The sequence below is a fragment of the Euprymna scolopes genome, chromosome 10, assembly GCF_053919585.1.
Source record: "Euprymna scolopes isolate OS-2025 chromosome 10, ASM5391958v1, whole genome shotgun sequence".
Classification (NCBI taxonomy): Eukaryota; Metazoa; Mollusca; class Cephalopoda; order Sepiida; family Sepiolidae; genus Euprymna; species Euprymna scolopes.
Genome location: NC_136491.1, coordinates 47,571,061 through 47,588,976, shown reverse-complemented (window position 1 = coordinate 47,588,976; position 17,916 = coordinate 47,571,061). Strand labels below are relative to the sequence as shown.

Below are 17,916 nucleotides of genomic sequence, written 5' to 3'. Positions count from 1 at the left end.
GAGACAAAAAAAGACAGAGAGAGATCTCTGGAGAGACAGAGATAAGGTCTCGGTAGAGGACTCCAGCTACCCAACTTCTCTCTCCCCCTCGCTGGTCGCCAGATAGCTCAATTTGCAACTTAATAGAATTCAGAGGACCTAGGAAGAGACCAACCAGAACACCTTAACGATAATTACAACGGTCCGCGACTCCGACCGAGTATTTCAACAACAAGAAGCTCATTCACAAATCTAATTGCTTGCTTCAATTTAATATTTAATTGTACATACGTCTGTAGATAATCATTTATGACTTTCCTAAATACATTATATATCAACCAACCTCCGGAGTTTGTTTGCTGATGTGCTGTTGTTCCATGTAATTTTAATTCTTTTACTTGCCACTTGTGACCCCGTTCCCGTCAACAAACACCCAGTCAACAGGACGACCAACTAGACGATCAAGAAGAACAGGCCTTGAGGACCGTGCAACCGAGAAGAGTCCTCCAACGCCTTGACGAGGACTCACTGGGTGACGCGATGTACCAACGGTTGGCAGACCTGGTTGCCCAGTCGGCATAATTAATTACCCGGTGACTAGGATAGTCATAATTGGACATCAACCCAGGGTTAAGATCATAACTGGGCCGCGATCAGAGGTTCAAGGTCGTGTAAGGTCACGTTCAAGGTCACACTGGTTTGTATAGAAGATTGTGTAAATGACACAAGAAAAATCATTAAAAAATACATCACGTAGAACACAGAAGGTCTAATCACCACAACAAGAGACAATGTAAAACAGAGCAAGATAGAGGACAGGGCGGCTATAACGGGGAAAGAAAAATGGGGAAGAAAAACAGCTATAGGGATGGCTTATAAGGCTCACAAAACATGAGACTCACGAAAACACTTTACAAAAAAAAACCTAAACAGAGAAACTGAATCACTAAGATAACACAAAATAACGCGATTAAAACCAAGCATATCCAAGTAAACATCGACATGACACAATAAAAGAACAAATGCAGACTCTGTGGACAAAAAGACGAACCAAAAAATCACTTAATAAGTAAATACAACAAACTAGCACAAAAATGATATATGAATAGACACAATCAAAAGTGGAAAAAAGTACACAGGGTACTATGCAAACAACTGAATCCAGACAAATTCTATACACACAGACTGAGAGAAAATGGAAATCATAAAATTCGTCGAGACATTTATATACAAACAGATAACCCACACAAGTAAGGAAACTGGATATCATAATAGTTAACAAGTAATATACAAAACTGGCCAGAAAACTGAAAGGAGTATGAAACATGAAGAAAGTAAAGGCATCATCAATAATTGTTGGAGAACTAAGCACAACCTGGAAAAACTTCGAAAAAAGAATAGGAGAAATTGGAGTCAGAGGGAAGAGGAATAATGAAAATAGCTGAAATCACAAGGAAAATATTTGAATGTATAAATAAATCTACGTAAACTGCGAACACTAACCATTAACTTGGATACTTAAATAGTGTTGTGGGGGAATCACCTTCTAAATTGACTGTTCTATCTATTATATAAACCATAGACCTTTTGATCCCAGGTATGGATTAAACGCCAGAGCGACCCTCGCCTGCTTGATGACGTTTACTACTCTTTTCAGTTGTAACCATTTTACGTTGTTTTTCCAATAATACATTGTTTAAACTCTATTCCGTTGTTCTGTTTTCTTTGTGGCTTATTGCAAGCCATAACACATAACACTGGCGACCTTGGATTCGGAGAACGTACTCACGTTTAAAAACAGTGTTCTAAAAAACTAAACACTGACGGCATTGGATTCAAGGAGCATACTAAAATGGAAACGACTAACGACATTGAAAAAATAATACTCGCGTTGAAATAGTATTCTAAAAATACTAACGACCTCGGACTCAAATGTTATCAAGCCTAAGGAAGTGTCTAACATAACACTTGCAACTGAAAGATTCATGGTAACTAAAAAAAAAAAACGCAGATCATTACGGAAAAAAAGAGCTGAAAAGAAAAAAGTTCGTCACGACTTTCAAAGATAGCGCTGTACTTTTGCAAAAAGAAAAAGGTTCGTCGCGACTTAGAAAGGTAAATTTTTATACTTTTGGAAAAAGAATTCGTCACTTGTAGTTTTCGCTGCTAAAATCGGGTGTTATTTTTTTTTTCTCTGGAGAAAAATATACACTTGACTTTTTTTTCATTTAGACAATGAATTCTTTATATATTTATGTTTTTTCTGTTCGTTTTATTGTCTGGAGGAACAAATAAGCAAGAATAAAACGGTTTTGTAAAATTCAGCAAACGTTTTGAAATTTCTAATGCTGACAAAGCAAAATGGACGAATTGAAAGTAGCGTTGGAACATTTGACCAAGTTGCATATCGATGCAGCAAAGCGTCAGTCATAATCCGAAAAACACTGGACTGAACGTCAAATACGATTCGAGGAACAGCAAAAGGAATTGTAAAAATAATTAGCCGAACGTCAATTAGTAGTTCAAAAACAGTTAGCCGAACGTCAATTACGAACCGAGGAATTGCTTACAGAAATTGTTAAGAATAATGTGAACGCGGAAAGCAATTCAGCATTTTCTCAAAATATAATATGGACCGCGATAGACAATTTTAAATACGAGGAATAAGAAAAATCATTCGCAGCGTATTTTCGGCGTTATGAAGATTTTTTTTTTAATATTGACTGCAGCAACTGGTCTGATCAAAAGAAAACCAGACGTCTACTACGAAAACTGGAAACGGATGAGTATGATAAATTCGTGGATTACATATTGCCTCTAAAAACAGCAGATTTATCATTCAATGAGGCGGTAAATTCGTGAACAGAACTTTTCTCGCCGAAAATATCTCTTTTCCATAAGAGTTGGAGATGTTTGAATGTGGTAAAAGACGATAATGATGATTTTGCCACATACTCAGCTGTAGTGAACAAACACTGTGATGACATCAGGTTGTCTGAACTAACAGCAGACAATTTTAAATTTCTTGTGTTTGCGCAAGGGTTAGCCTTGGGAAAAGATGCGAAAATCAGGCGCAGAGTCCTTACAAAATTAGAAAACGAACCGAACTTAACACTTCAACAATTGACTGAAGATTGTCAAAAAGTAAAAATTATAAAAAAAGATGCAAAAAATATCGAAGCAGATATCGCGAATAGTAAAAAGTAACTAAGAAAACCCCCTCGAAATGGCACACAGACACTAAACGACCGAAACTCAGAAAAACTAAAAGTACCGAGCACTTGTTTATGATGTGGTGGAATACATTGGGTAAGGGATTGCCCATTTTTAACAAAAAGATGCCGTTTATGCAATAAGATCGGTCATAAAAGTTCGCACTGTAGGAAAACTCAGAATAGAAGCCGTGTACGTCAAACTAGAACTAAGGACGTCGTAGATGAAAATCTACGCAAATATGTAACGGTTAACATTTTCGGCAAGGCTATTAAATTCCAATTAGACAGTGTATCAGATCTTTCAATAATAAATCTCAAAACGTGGAAAATATTACGAAAGCCGACTACGTAAAAACTAACAGAACGGCGACGGCCGTTAATGGTACAAAAATTAATTTTGAAGGTGAATTAATTACAAACTTCACTTTACGGATTGTATGTGCTAAAAGATAGTGAGAACCTGTTCGGTTCTGACAGCATGGAGGAGTTTCGTCTCTGTGATCTTCCTATATCCACATTCTGCAAGAAAATAGATATTTGCCCAGCAGAAGCTGAGAAACTTATAACTTGTTTTAAAAAAGAATTCACAAACGTATTTACTCCTGGCCTGGGGAGATGTACAAAAATGGCCGCAGACTTTAAGTTCAAGCCTGGTACACAACCGGCGTTTAAAAAGAAACGCAATGTCATGTTCGCTTCCCTGAACAAAATAAATCAGGAACTAGACAGATTAGAAAGCATCGGTATACTGGCTAAAATTGAATATAGTGAGTGGGCTGCTCTGGCATTTTACGTAAAGAAAGGATCCGGGGAAATTCGCGTTTGCGCCGACTTCGCGACCAGACTCAACGGGTCCTTAGAAGATTTTCACTATCCATTACCTAGTCCAGAAGAAGTTTCACGAAATTAAATGGCGGCAAGTTTTTTTCTAAGATCGACCTAAGCGACGCTTACCTCCAGATTCCGGTAAACGACAAAAGCGCTAACCTCCTCTGTATTAACGCTCATCGGGGTTTGTACAGATACGAAAGACTCGCGTTTGGTGTCAAGGTGGCACCCGCAATATTCCAGCAAGTAATGGATACTATGCTCTCCGGCTTGGACACCGCAATCGCATATCTTGATGACATTATCATAGCGAGCAAAAGCAGGGAGGAACATGAAAAACATATCAGACAAGTATTCAGTCGACTACAAGATTATGGATTTAAGATCAAAGCAGATAAATGCGAGCTCTTTTTACAAACAATTAAATACCTGGGTCAAATAATCGACAAAGATGGCAGACACCCAGACCCAGATAGGGCGACCGCTATTAAAGAAATGTCGGCACCAGTAAACATAATACAATTACAGGGGCTTTTAGGTTTGGCAAATTATTACCAGGGGTTCATCCTAAATAAGCACAAATTGCGCGCACCACTTAATGAATTACTGAAAAATGATAAGGCTTGGGAGTGGACAGAAGATTGCCAGACATCATTCCAAGAAATAAAAAGAATTCTGACTTCAAAACCATTCCTAGCACATTTCAACCCGCAGTTGGACATAATAGTAGCTAGCGACGCTAGTCAATATGGCGTCAGGGCGTACATGCTACATCAAATGTCGAATAGCTCGAAACAGCCTATTGCTTTCGTATCACGGACTCTCTTGCCAACAGAAAAGAATTATTCTCAGATCGAGAAAGAGGCCATAGGAATTATATTTGCAGTTTCAAAATTCCACCGGTTCTTGTATGGAAGACATTTTTTCTACAAACCGACCATAAGCCGTTGATATCCTTTTTTGGATCAAAAAAAGGACTTCCAACATTCACTGCGAACCGACTATTAAGATGGGGAACTATTCTGCTGAACTATAATTTTACAATTCAATTTCTCCCCTCAAAACAACTAGCCCATGCAGACGGTCTATCGAGACTGATTCCTGCCAAAATGGAATCTCTTGAAGATCCAGTAATCGCGGTACTACGTATTAATAGTGATGTAAAAACCACGATAAACAATATTATCCGCGAACTGCTGGTCACACTTCATGAAATTAAGTCAGAATCCCTAAATGACAATTTCACTCAAACCACTAAGCAGAAATTAGCACTGAGTGACACCAGTTCAGACATTTTTTCTGGTTGTGACGAAATACTGTTATACGGTGAAAGGGTTGTCATCCCCCAAACCTCTCAAAAAAGAATTCTTAGGGATTTTCACATGGTGCATCCAGGAATAAACAGAATGAAAAGCCTAATGAGAAGTTTTTTTATTGGCCAGCTATGGACCAAGATATTACCGACATGGTGAACAGATGCAAAGGCTGTGCTTTGGCTCCAAAACACCACTGATAACATATAAACCTTGGCCTAAGGCTGAACAACCATGACCGAGAATCCATATAGATTACGCGGGACCTGTGGAGGATTTTTACTACCTGATAGTAGTTGACTCTTACTCCAAATAGCCAGAGGTGCTAAGATGCAAAAAACCGACCACGGCAACAATGACAAATTTTTATTGGAATTGTTTGCTCGGTTTGGGGTTGTAGACTGTTTAGTTAGCGACAACGCTACACAGTTCACCTCGACAGAGTTCAGAGAATTTTGCGAGACGCATCAAGTCAAGCATATTACGATACCCCAGTACCACGCCAGAAGCAACGGCCAGGCCGAAACCTTTGTGGATACGCTTAAAAGGGCATTAAAAAAGGCGTCCGGTACACCGACAGAAAAGGTCCTTCAGCAATTTCTGCAGGTTTACAGAATTACGAGAAATCCGAACAAACCAGATGCGGAATCCCCAGCAGAAATCATGTTTGGACGGAAAATAAAATCGGTATTTGATAAACTGCTACCCAAACACATAGTACACAATAGAACCTCTACAATGCCAACGAAACGGTTTAACAGCGGAGATAACGTGTATTTAAGACACTTTAGAAATAACGTTTCTTTTTGGGAACAGGGCACGATCTTACGAAGAATCGGCTATGTTACATACATCATTCAGGGCCCAAAGTTCCAACATAAGAGGCACCTGAACCAAATCAGGAAACGCTTCTACAGGGATCAAGAAGAACCACCGCAGGACGGCAGTGAGGCGATTGAAACTGTGTATGACTGTTTTGTCATAGACCCTCCAAAAGGGATGCCAGAACCGAGACGCTCCAGCAGAAAGAGGAAGCGCACAGACCCCTTGGTGGTCTGCCCCAAAAGGAAGAAATACTGATTTTCACAACCGTAGAAATTAGCTTGGGAGGGGGTGTTGTGGGAAATCACCCTCCAAATGGACTGTCTTATCCATTATATAAACCATAGACCTTTTGATCCCAAGTGTGGATTAAACACCATAGCGACCCTCGCCTGCTCGGTGACGTTTACTACTCTTTTCAGTTGTAACCTTTTTACGTTGTTGTTCCAGTAATACATTGTTTAAACTCTATTCCGTTGTTCTGTTTTCTTTGTGGCTTATTGCAAGCCATAATAAATAGAAATAAAATTAAAACAAAAAAAAAGATAAAATGGAAGCAAATAAAATCGAAACTGCAAAATACTACCCCCAGCCCGAAAAAAAAAAAGTGATGGTGTCTCCATCGGATGACGCCAAATGTAAAGGTTGTAAAGGGTCTGACCAGACATGCAGAGAGAAATGGGGCCTTGGGGAGACTTTTTGTAGTCCAAATTCCCAAAGAATATGATGCCAGCGAGAAATCAATGGTAAGCGACTGCTGAGATAACGTGATGTCAACTGTGCGAGTTATCGAGAAAAATGCAAAGCACTGGAAATCTGGGAAGACTTGTTACCCAGAGTCCCGAGAACACAACATGTTACTGTCAATGAGTGATCGTTGACGATGGTCTGTGTGAGAACGCCTGGTGAATGAATGAATGAATGCGTAAATACAATACAGGGGGAAACGATAAAATTGTCGCCATAGTAAAGACGACATGATTACATTTTTTTTCTTTTTTAGTTGCAAACCATCTACTAGTTAACCAGTTTTGCATAAATCTACTAGTTAACCAGTTTTGCATAAATCTACTAGTTAACCAGTTTTGCATAAATCTACTAGTTAACCAGTTTTGCATAAATCTACTAGTTAACCAGTTTTGCATGAATCCCAAGAACGAGAGGAGCGTTTTATCATGTCTGAATGTGATACAATGTTCAACAAGCGAGATCGAAGATGCGCCGTTTGACACTCTTGATCTCTACTGATCCAAGTTATGACAACAGGATCAATGCCAACACCTTCAGAATGAAAACCCAGATAACAAGCACATACCCAGGGTTATAAAAACAAAGTGTTCGGTCACAGCTATAGTCTTTAGTGTGGTTTCAAGTGAGGGCCAAAACACTCCTCACATCTTCGAAGTCAGCTTAAAAGTCAACAAAGTGTATATGGATGTGCTGAACAATAAAGCCAGTCTAAACTCCGCCATCCGCCAAGTATTGTCGAGATCACGCCGGCGTTTGTGGAAAAAAAAGGCATGCTCCCAGTTCCGGACCCATGTCGAGGCGGTGATTGAGGCTGAAGGCGACTACATTGAATAAACGTCATCTCTATTACATAATCAAGTTGCCTGAATTGATTTTTTTTCAATAAAAGTTTTAAGATAAAGCTGTATTGTTTTCTATAGGGCGACAATTTTATCGCACCACCCTCTAATAATAATAATAATAATAATAATAATAATAACAACAACAACTAGTGAAACCTGTGGAAATTCCACAGGGGACTCATTTATGTGTAATATATTAATGTTGGCATTCTGTAGATGTTCAGTGTAAATGGAGACGCTCTGATATTATTGTAGCTTTTTTGCTAAAACTGCAAAAGTATTTAATCAGTTTTTGGCCAGAAATGTGGCTGTTAAGTGATCAAAGTTCAACGATTTGACCTTTGAGAACTCTATCAAACTCTTCCGCTAATTTTGAGTCTAAACACTTGAAATTTTACATATAGGTTCCTTGAACATGGATCTAACTTAATAACTCGATTTGAGCCCAAAACAATAAATTTTAAGGCGTCATAATAGGGGTCAAAGTTTAAAAAAATGACCTTTTTTTTTTGTTTTGCTTTTTTTTTTTTTGCTCAGCATACACCTTAAAACACCCGGGCAACGGCGGGCACCCATGCTAGTCTATATATCTATAAAAGTGAACGTGTCTGTGTGTCTGTCTGTATGTCTGTGTACATTTCCCTACGCGATAACTCTGTCAATTTTTAGTCTACAGACTCGAAATTTGCTATACAGAGTACTGAGATTTGGGAAAATAGATGTGATCGGGTTTCGGCCAGAAATTTGACGATTAAGGGGTCAAAGTTTAAGGATATGATTTTTGAGAACTCTACAAAACTCCTCCGACAATTTTTGGTATAGAAACTTGAAATTTTAGATATAGATTCCTTGTACATGGGTCTAACTTAATAACTTTAATTGTAGCCCAAAACCATAAATTTTAAGGGGTCATAATAGGGGTCAAAGTTTAAAAAATTGACCGCTCTTTTTTTTTTTTTTTTTGCTAAGCATACACCTTCAAACACCCGCGCAACGCAGGGTCAAAACGCTAGTATATCTATAAAAGTAAACGTGTCTGTGTGTCTGTGTACCTTTCTGTGTCTCTGTCTGTGTGTCTGTGTACATTTCCCTACGCAATAACTGTCAATTTTTAGTCTACAGACTCGAAATTTGATATACAAGGTACTGAGATTTGGGAAAATCGATGTGATCGATTTTCGGCCAGAAATTTAGCGATTAAGGGGTCAAAGTTCAACGATTTGACCTTTTAGAACTCTACCAAACTCCTCCGACAATTTGGGGTCTAAATCATTGAAATTTTAGATATAGGTTTTTGGAACATGGATCTAACTTAATAACTTGATTTGAGCCCCAAACAATAAATTTTAAGGGGTCATAATAGGGGGCAAACTTAAAAAAAATGATCGTTTTTTTTGTTTTTTTTTGCTCAACATACACCACTAAACACCCGGGCAACGCCGGGCACCTATGCTAATATATATATATATATATATATATATATATATATACGACAACAACAACGACACCACCACCACCAACAACAACAACAACAACAAAAATTACATGGGGAAGAGACTATGAGAAACCGGAATCAAGACTGAGACAATATGACTTACAGCAAAACACTATATAACAGACTGGTACAATGTATCCGCAAAATAGAAGTGCTAGAATGAAAGAACTATGTTAATACAAAAAGACATTGAAAAGGGGATGACCCCAATTCATCATAGATCGATAACCTGCTTTCCAACCATGTGGACATTTTTAACAGCACAGATCTTCTCTTATACTACCGACCGAGGGACAAAAAGAATTTGGTAAAAAAAAGAGAGTCGAACAGCTTCTTATACATAGACGAAAATATCTTGAAAGAGACAAAAAATAGGAAAGAAAACATAAGCATGGCATGGATTGATTACAGGAAAGCGTACTACAGAAAGCGACCATAAAAAGCGTACCATAAAAAGCGTACCACAAGCATGGATAATTGAACGACTAAAAATGTACCATATATTCGACAAGATCATTAATGGAAACATGAAGACGGTGACTGACAGCTGGAGGACAGTACTTGGCTGAAATAGAGAGAGCGAGAGAGCGAGAGAGGAAGAGAGAGGGGGGAGAGGAGGGGCGTGTTTCACCGGGGATTCGCTGTCACCACTACTGTTTATCATAGCTATGATGCTACTCAACTACGTACAGTTTACAGACACAGAAGAAAGAATAAACCACCTCATGACTTAAAGATGTTTGGAAAAAGCACAAAAACAGCTGACAAACACAACCAAAATATTCAGTCAAGAAATACTATTGATTTTAGAAATTACTGTTGATTTTATACGTCGAGTTCTTCTGCTTGTGCGAAGATCAAACTTCTCAAATGCACTTGTAATGTAAGGCTGGACAAGGGCATTAGCTTTGGTCAAAATCAGATTATTTCTTCTATAATAGGATTTTTTCGATTATCGATTTACGATATTTATCTGAGGTATATCGATAAAAAACCTATCTACGAACACACCCAGATAGATAAAGTACATTTGTGTAAAAAATTTTTTTAATCGAACCTGCCCTTCAGAGGTCCATAGAGAACTCTCTTTCCCTCCCCCTCTCTCTCCCTCTCTCTTACACACACACACACACACACACACAAAGTGCCAAATATATATATATATATATATATATATATATATATATATATATATATATATATATATATATTTATATATATATATAAGTGAACGTGTCTGTGTGTGTGTCTGTCTGTCTGTATACATTTCCCTACGCAGTAACTCTGTCAATTTTTAATCTACACACTCGAAATTTGATATACAGGGTACTGAGATTTGGGAAAATCGATGTGATCGGTTTTCAGCCAGAAATTTCGAGTCGAGACAGAGATTGGCACAATGCTTTTCTTATCCATGTGTACGCTAATTGTTTTTTATTATTATTTTATAAAAGTACACCGACAATTTGGAACATGGATGTACATTAAGACTACGTCTTATACTCTCCATCCCGAGCGCTGCCGGATTCTACCCAAAAATTCCAGGCTATTTCTGAAATAACCGTTTCTCTGTTGACTGTCGTATGTTGCGTGTCCTGTGTTCTAAATATACACCCACTCAGGCTTTGTCTTCTTTCTTTGAGAAATGGTTGGTTTATTGCGAATCGCCTCTACTGGTGAATGCCGACGGAGCTGCCCAGGCACTTTTTGCTGACCAGAGTTCTCTTCCTCCAGGCCGCTGGCTCTTTGATCCCACTTTTCGACCCTTGTGTCACATCTTCCTGCCGCGTGAGACAAATACATAATTCATTTTCCTCCATTTTCTTTTGTTTGTTTGTCAATTCTTTTACTACTGATAATTATTTATAGTTCACGGTTTTAATCGATATTGGCCTCTTTGTCGACGGCTAACTTGAAAAGGGGTCGATCGAAAGATATTTAGGTATTTTTATTTATTTTTTTTATCTGCCCCTTTTTCTTTTACTGTTAATTTTTATTGAGATAAAAGCATCGAAGTGATTCTTCTTTGTATGCTTTTATCCTTTCTCGTGTTTCTCTATTCTCCTTGTATGATATAAATTAATAATAAAAAATAACCCCAATCAACGATCATAAATGGCAATGTGTCCAATATTATTTTATTATCTATTAAAATTTTGTGCTCACAAAAATGTAATAATTTTATCTTCCCGTAGAATGTTGCATTTTCACACAATTTATGACATATATTAGGTGGGTTTCTACGAATATTTTGTTTAATTTTCGCTTTTTGAGTGATTATAGAGACTAGCAAGATCACCATCTAATATCAGCCCATTTTTCTTGTTCTAACTTAAGACTCGGTATTATGTTTCAAACTAAATTAACGCCTTTAAATGCGTTAAAACAAAAACTTATTCGGGTAGGTAGAAGAGTAACTCATTTTGTGCTTGGTAACATAATGATCATCGTACTTGGCCTTTTGGCTAGAAATAAAATGCAATATCTGTTCTGATACTACACTTCACCTTTTCTATCTTCGGTCAGTGAAGGAGAAATCCTTCATGACTGAGACAATTTATATCTTTGTTCCTATCCAGGTTGCCCTATTTTGAGGAGTTGGATTTTCCCAGTATTAATAACCAATGCTGTGTTTAATTCTGCCCTCGTGGGGAGGTAAGTAAATAGATACATTGATTTGTTTCTTAACTACTTTTCGGTTCGTCGCTGGTTATACTGGAAGTTTCAGTAAATGTATTTATAACTTCCAATTACTAAATAGAATTGCGATTATTATCAGATATGTTTCCTTTTAGTGTGAAAAGTTAAATAAAATTAGCTGCGAGCTTGCCAGGATTCGAACCTGGAATCTTCTGATCCGTAGTCAGACGCGTTATCCATTGCGCCACAAGCCCAGTTGCTACATGTGAGCACTGTGTGCTTTAAATTTCATAGATAAATAACACTTGTCATACATGTAAATGTAATTTGCTTTCTATTTGTCTCGATTTTTTAAAGTTATTGCAGGTTGGCCTAAAAGACGCTGTTATGTTAGTAATATCGTGTATTAGTCGAACCTTTAGAAATTCCACACTTTGTTTGTTTTGGCGGGATTTTTTTTTTGTCTGTTTTTTTTTTTTTTTTTTTTTTTTTTCATATATCTGCATAATTCAACTTTGATCAGAATATTTTCGTTGAAATAATAAAGGTTTCCGCCAATAAACGATCTTACGACGCGTCGTTATTTTTTTTTTGTTTGTTTGTTTTTTTTTTTTAGGTCAACTTGAAGTCATTTTTGTGAGTGTATCACTAACACATTTATGTGTGCGACGAACGCTACTTACCAGCGGAATTTAAAACCAACAATAGGCGAATGGTTTCAACGGGCTTGTGGCGCAATGGATAACGCGTCTGACTACGGATCAGAAGATTCCAGGTTCGAATCCTGGCAAGCTCGCACACTTTTTTTTTTTATTTTTTAGTTTATGTTTGAAAGAAAACAACGAAGATACGAAATAGTACAATGAATAACTTTGAATAACTTTTGTCCCTTGTTTTTAAATATATATTAGATTGATACAAAAAATAATGTCGTGTTTTGGCGTATATATATCTGATAAAAAACGACATTATTTTTGCACAAACCTAATATATATTTGAAAGCAAGACGCAAAAATACATAAAAAAAACACATACCAATGCTTACTTAAATACTAAATAGTTTAAATTGTATTGAAAGCTTGCACAAATTTTACTTCTTTATGCAACAAAAGGAATATAAATGGGTAAACAATGTATAGAATTTTAGGTGCACGTGTATGAGCTGTATGCCGCCTGAGCTAAATCTTTGTAAATGTCAAATAACGAAACTTGGATATATATATATATATATATATATATATATATATATATATATATATATATATATATGTGTGTGTGTGTGTGTGTGTGTGTGTGTGTGTGTGTGTGTATTAACTATTATTATACTGTATTACTTTTTAAGTCATCTCTCTTTGGCTTTTTTTATTAGGTTGATTTCTACATTTACATCAAAACAACATTTCAACCACGTGCGCCCACATATGATCGGATTTTTCGGTTTAGTGCAAAGTATTTGGAAATGAAAAAAGATAAAACAAGTTTCAGTAGTTAAAAATTAGACACATCTGTTGAAAATTAAATATTTGACCGATTGGTGGCAACTATTAGTTGTATTCTTGTTTAATTTTCGATTTTTACATGGTTTGAAATACCACCTCAGATCTTCACTTTAGGTAAAGAAACGATGCCATCTGGAATTTCATATTTCCCAGCCTTGTAAACATTGATAAAAAAAAATCGACTAAAATAAACAGTTAAAAACAGTTCCAGCACTTAAAAGCGACAAAATTCCACAGAAGATAAAAATTGTTTTCGATTGGTAACAGGTATTTGTTGATATTTTGAAATACCTTATGTGGGAAATTGTTAAAACTCACCGGGTAATTCTATAGACTTCGCTGACCTCCTTCAAAGTCTACAATAACATTTAAACCATTTAAATGCGTGCTTACGTAGATATTTTACTCTATTAAGTAAACGTTAACGTTAGTAGAAATATTTATTCATTGTCAAATCGTATATCCTTTTATATCACATCACATTATAGAATAAAAGTTAAATGCGAGCTTGCCAGGATTCGAACCTGGAATCTTCTGATCCGTAGTCAGACGCGTTATCCGTTGCGCCACAAACCCTACTGATGAAATATCAGCCAGCGACCTATTTATTTACATTTTATCTAGTTGCGATCTGTAAGAAAAGCTTAAATGTTATTTCTTTATTTATTTTGCAGAGCGGAAAGGAACAGCAGCGTGTTTATTATTTTAAGACAAATATTATTAACTATAAATTATATAGATTATGTAGAAAGCGGGGATCCAATTCGTAAACTTTATTATTATCGACTATTTATTCAGAACGTTTTGTTTTTTGCTTTGTTTTGTTTTAAGTTTTAGGCTAAGCTTTTACTTTGGGAATCGTTTTCACTTATTTGCTGTTAACAGGAAAGAAATAGCAATTATGTAGGCGATGTAAGCTATTTATATACACAGTTAAAAGTTAGCGGGGATTGTGGCGCTATAGATAACGCTTTTAACTACGGATCATTCCAGGTTCGAATCCTGGCATGATTGGAAGTGTTTTACTTTTTGTTGTAAGAAGGAGAATGATACCATTCTCTAATAACCTTTACATGTTTCTCTTATTTTTGAATATATCTATATACATAAACACTCTCATAGATATTTTGATTGATTGTTTGTGTTTTTTGTTTTTTGTTTTTTGTTTTGTTTTGTTTTTGTTAACAATCGCCAATCATTCAAATAACATGAAAAATGGGCTAGAAATGCAACCCGAAGAAAATCAATACCACGCGCTAATTCATTCTTTTTGCTTTAATCTTTTTTTAATTATTTATTTATTTTTTTATTTTTATTTTTTTTTTTTCAGCTTTTCCCCCTTTTTTCTATCCTCTCATTCATTTTTTTTTTTCTAATCTTTCTCTCCGGAAAATAATCTCGGAGACATATTAAATATTTTAATACTACAGGGTGGGCCAAAATAAGGGTTCTATCTTTAAATATAATCATATATATATATATATAGGACCCTTATTTTGGCCCACCCTGTAGATGTGCTACTGCTCTACAGACTTTCACTTTATGCCCTCCTCCCTGTAAGTTAACGACAAACACCTCCTTAGCTGCAATCATATTATCAGCAATAGCCCTTACTCTCTGTCTCTGCCGAAAACTAAATGAAAATCCAATAAGGAGAGCCCTCCCCCCCCCTCCCAGAACTGCTCATTTCCAGAGCACAACAACAGCGCGGAGTTACTTCCCAATTGACTATAACTTGATCATTTTCAAATCCAACGTAAACAAGTTATTGATGAACCGTTCTCTAAAATAAATTATTTCCTATCCAATTTTGTCAGCATCATCAATCATCACGGTGTTGTCTCACCTTACACTCATTATTTCTTATCCTCGAGTGGCTACAGGACCTTGATACGCGGCGACTCAATAGCATATTTAAAAAAAGGATGTGCTCGTTGACACAACACGTGACTATCGTTCAAGATTGGCTAACGAACCGACTCGTCCGTCTAGCCATGCACACGAATTACTTTAATATCGCAGCAACTTCTTTACGTCCACGTGTTGCCGAAGCTGTGCACACCTCGCCAGGTTTTTAGCAAAAATTTACCCTTTCCACCGCAGACTCTAAAATATGAATTGACTTTTCACGAACCAAAAAAATAAAAATACAAATAAATTACATTAAAGCTTGCGATGTCAATGTCAGCCGTATGTCAAAAGAAAACTCCTCTGCTCAAGTTTCGCCGGTCATGTGCTTGTGGCGCAATGGATAAGGTGTCTGACTACGGATCAGAAGATTCCAGGTTCGAATCCTTGCAAGCTTGCACGCATTTTTTTTTTAGTTTAGGTGTGGAAGAAAAGAAAGAAGATACGAAATAGTACAATGAATAACTTTGAATAACTTTTGTCCCTTGTTTTCAAATATATATTAGATTGATACAAAAATAATGTCGTGTTTTGACGTATATATATCTGATAAAAAACGACAATGTGTAGAATTTTAGGGGCACGTGTATGAGCTCTATCTCGTATATATATATGTGTGTGTGTGTGTGTGTGTGTGTGTGTGTGTGTATGTGTGTGTCTGGTCACGAATAGGCTCGTATATGGTTGACTATTTTAAAAAACTGATTTCATATAATGATAGAAGATGTATCGAGACACAGGAATGGGTATGTTTGATCTGGCAGAACAGTGGTTCATTAAAATTGTGGGGTGTGTGTTCGCGCCTGACCTCCATAGAATGGAATTCAGCACAAACTTTAATAAAGACTTTTCATAACTATCTGTGTAAGCATACTTTGATAATTATGCTTCAGTTTGAAAAAATATGGTATAATAAAATTATGGGGTGTTCGTTCGCACATGACATCCATAGAATGGAAATATGTCACAAAGTTTAACAAGGTTTTTTTTAATATAGATCCTTAGAATATTGTGATAAGTGTTTCAGTGTGAACATGTATGGTATAATAAATTATGGGGTTTATTTATTTTATTTTTACTTCCATCATATTTTGCTTTGGTTTTGATACCCCCAAATTCAACCCAAATTTACACCCCTTCCTTTTCATAACCTATCATACATTCATAAATCAGAGTCCATTTTCTGTACGCTGATTTTGTAACCCAGGCAACGACGGGTACTTTTGCTAATATATATATATATATATATATATATATATATATATATATATATATATATATATATATATATATATATATATATATATGCTAACTTTTTAAGTCATCTCTCTTTGGCTTTTTTTTATTAGGTTGATTTCTATATTTGCATCAAAACAATATTTCCACCACGTGCGCCCACATATGATCGGATTTTTCGTTTTAGTGCAAAGTATTTGGAAATGAAAAAAGATAAAACAAGTTTCAGTAGTTAGAAATTAGACACGTCTGTTGAAAATTAAATATTTGACCGATTGGTGGCAACTATTAGTTGTATTCTTGTTTAATTTTCGATTTTTACATGGTTTGAAATACCACCTCAGATCTTCACTTTAGGTAAAGAAACGATGCCATCTGGAATTTCATATTTCCCAGCCTTGTAAACATTGATAAAAAAAAATCGACTAAAATAAACAGTTAAAAACAGTTCCAGCACTTAAAAGCGACAAAATTCCACAGAAGATAAAAATTGTTTTCGATTGGTAACAGGTATTTGTTGATATTTTGAAATACCTTATGTGGGAAATTGTTAAAACTCACCGGGTAATTCTATAGACTTCGCTGACCTCCTTCAAAGTCTACAATAACATTTAAACCATTTAAATGCGTGCTTACGTAGATATTTTACTCTATTAAGTAAACGTTAACGTTAGTAGAAATATTTATTCATTGTCAAATCGTATATCCTTTTATATCACATCACATTATAGAATAAAAGTTAAATGCGAGCTTGCCAGGATTCGAACCTGGAATCTTCTGATCCGTAGTCAGACGCGTTATCCGTTGCGCCACAAACCCTACTGATGAAACATCAGCCAGCGACCTATTTATTTACATTTTATCTAGTTGCGATCTGTAAGAAAAGCTTAAATGTTATTTCTTTATTTATTTTGCAGAGCGAAAAGGAACAGCGTGTTTATTATTTTAAGACAAATATTATTAACTATAAATTATATAGATTATGTAGAAAGCGGGGATCCAATTCGTAAACTTTATTATTATCGACTATTTATTCAGAACGTTTTTTTTTTGCTTTGTTTTGTTTTAAGTTTTAGGCTAAGCTTTTACTTTGGGAATCGTTTTCACTTATTTGCTGTTAACAGGAAAGAAATAGCAATTATGTAGGCGATGTAAGCTATTTATATACACAGTTAAAAGTTAGCGGGGATTGTGGCGCTATAGATAACGCTTTTAACTACGGATCATTCCAGGTTCGAATCCTGGCATGATTGGAAGTGTTTTACTTTTTGTTGTAAGAAGGAGAATGATACCATTCTCTTATAACCTTTACATGTTTCTCTTATTTTTGAATATATCTATATACATAAACACTCTCATAGATATTTTGATTGATTGTTTGTGTTTTTT

At 36.0% G+C, this 17,916-nt stretch overlaps 4 non-coding genes across 4 annotated transcripts; 1 reads left to right on the top strand and 3 right to left on the bottom strand.

Annotated features, from left to right (window-relative positions):
- Positions 1-12,065: 12,065 nt before the first annotated feature.
- Trnar-acg (transfer RNA arginine (anticodon ACG)) lies at positions 12,066-12,138 on the bottom strand. The gene has a single exon. It is a non-coding gene; the product is annotated as a tRNA-Arg (tRNA).
- Positions 12,139-12,607: 469 nt separating this feature from the next.
- On the top strand, positions 12,608-12,680 carry Trnar-acg (transfer RNA arginine (anticodon ACG)). The gene has a single exon. It is a non-coding gene; the product is annotated as a tRNA-Arg (tRNA).
- Positions 12,681-13,886: 1,206 nt separating this feature from the next.
- On the bottom strand, positions 13,887-13,959 carry Trnar-acg (transfer RNA arginine (anticodon ACG)). The gene has a single exon. It is a non-coding gene; the product is annotated as a tRNA-Arg (tRNA).
- A 3,314-nt stretch (positions 13,960-17,273) lies between these two features.
- On the bottom strand, positions 17,274-17,346 carry Trnar-acg (transfer RNA arginine (anticodon ACG)). The gene has a single exon. It is a non-coding gene; the product is annotated as a tRNA-Arg (tRNA).
- Between the last annotated feature and the right edge of the window lie 570 nt (positions 17,347-17,916).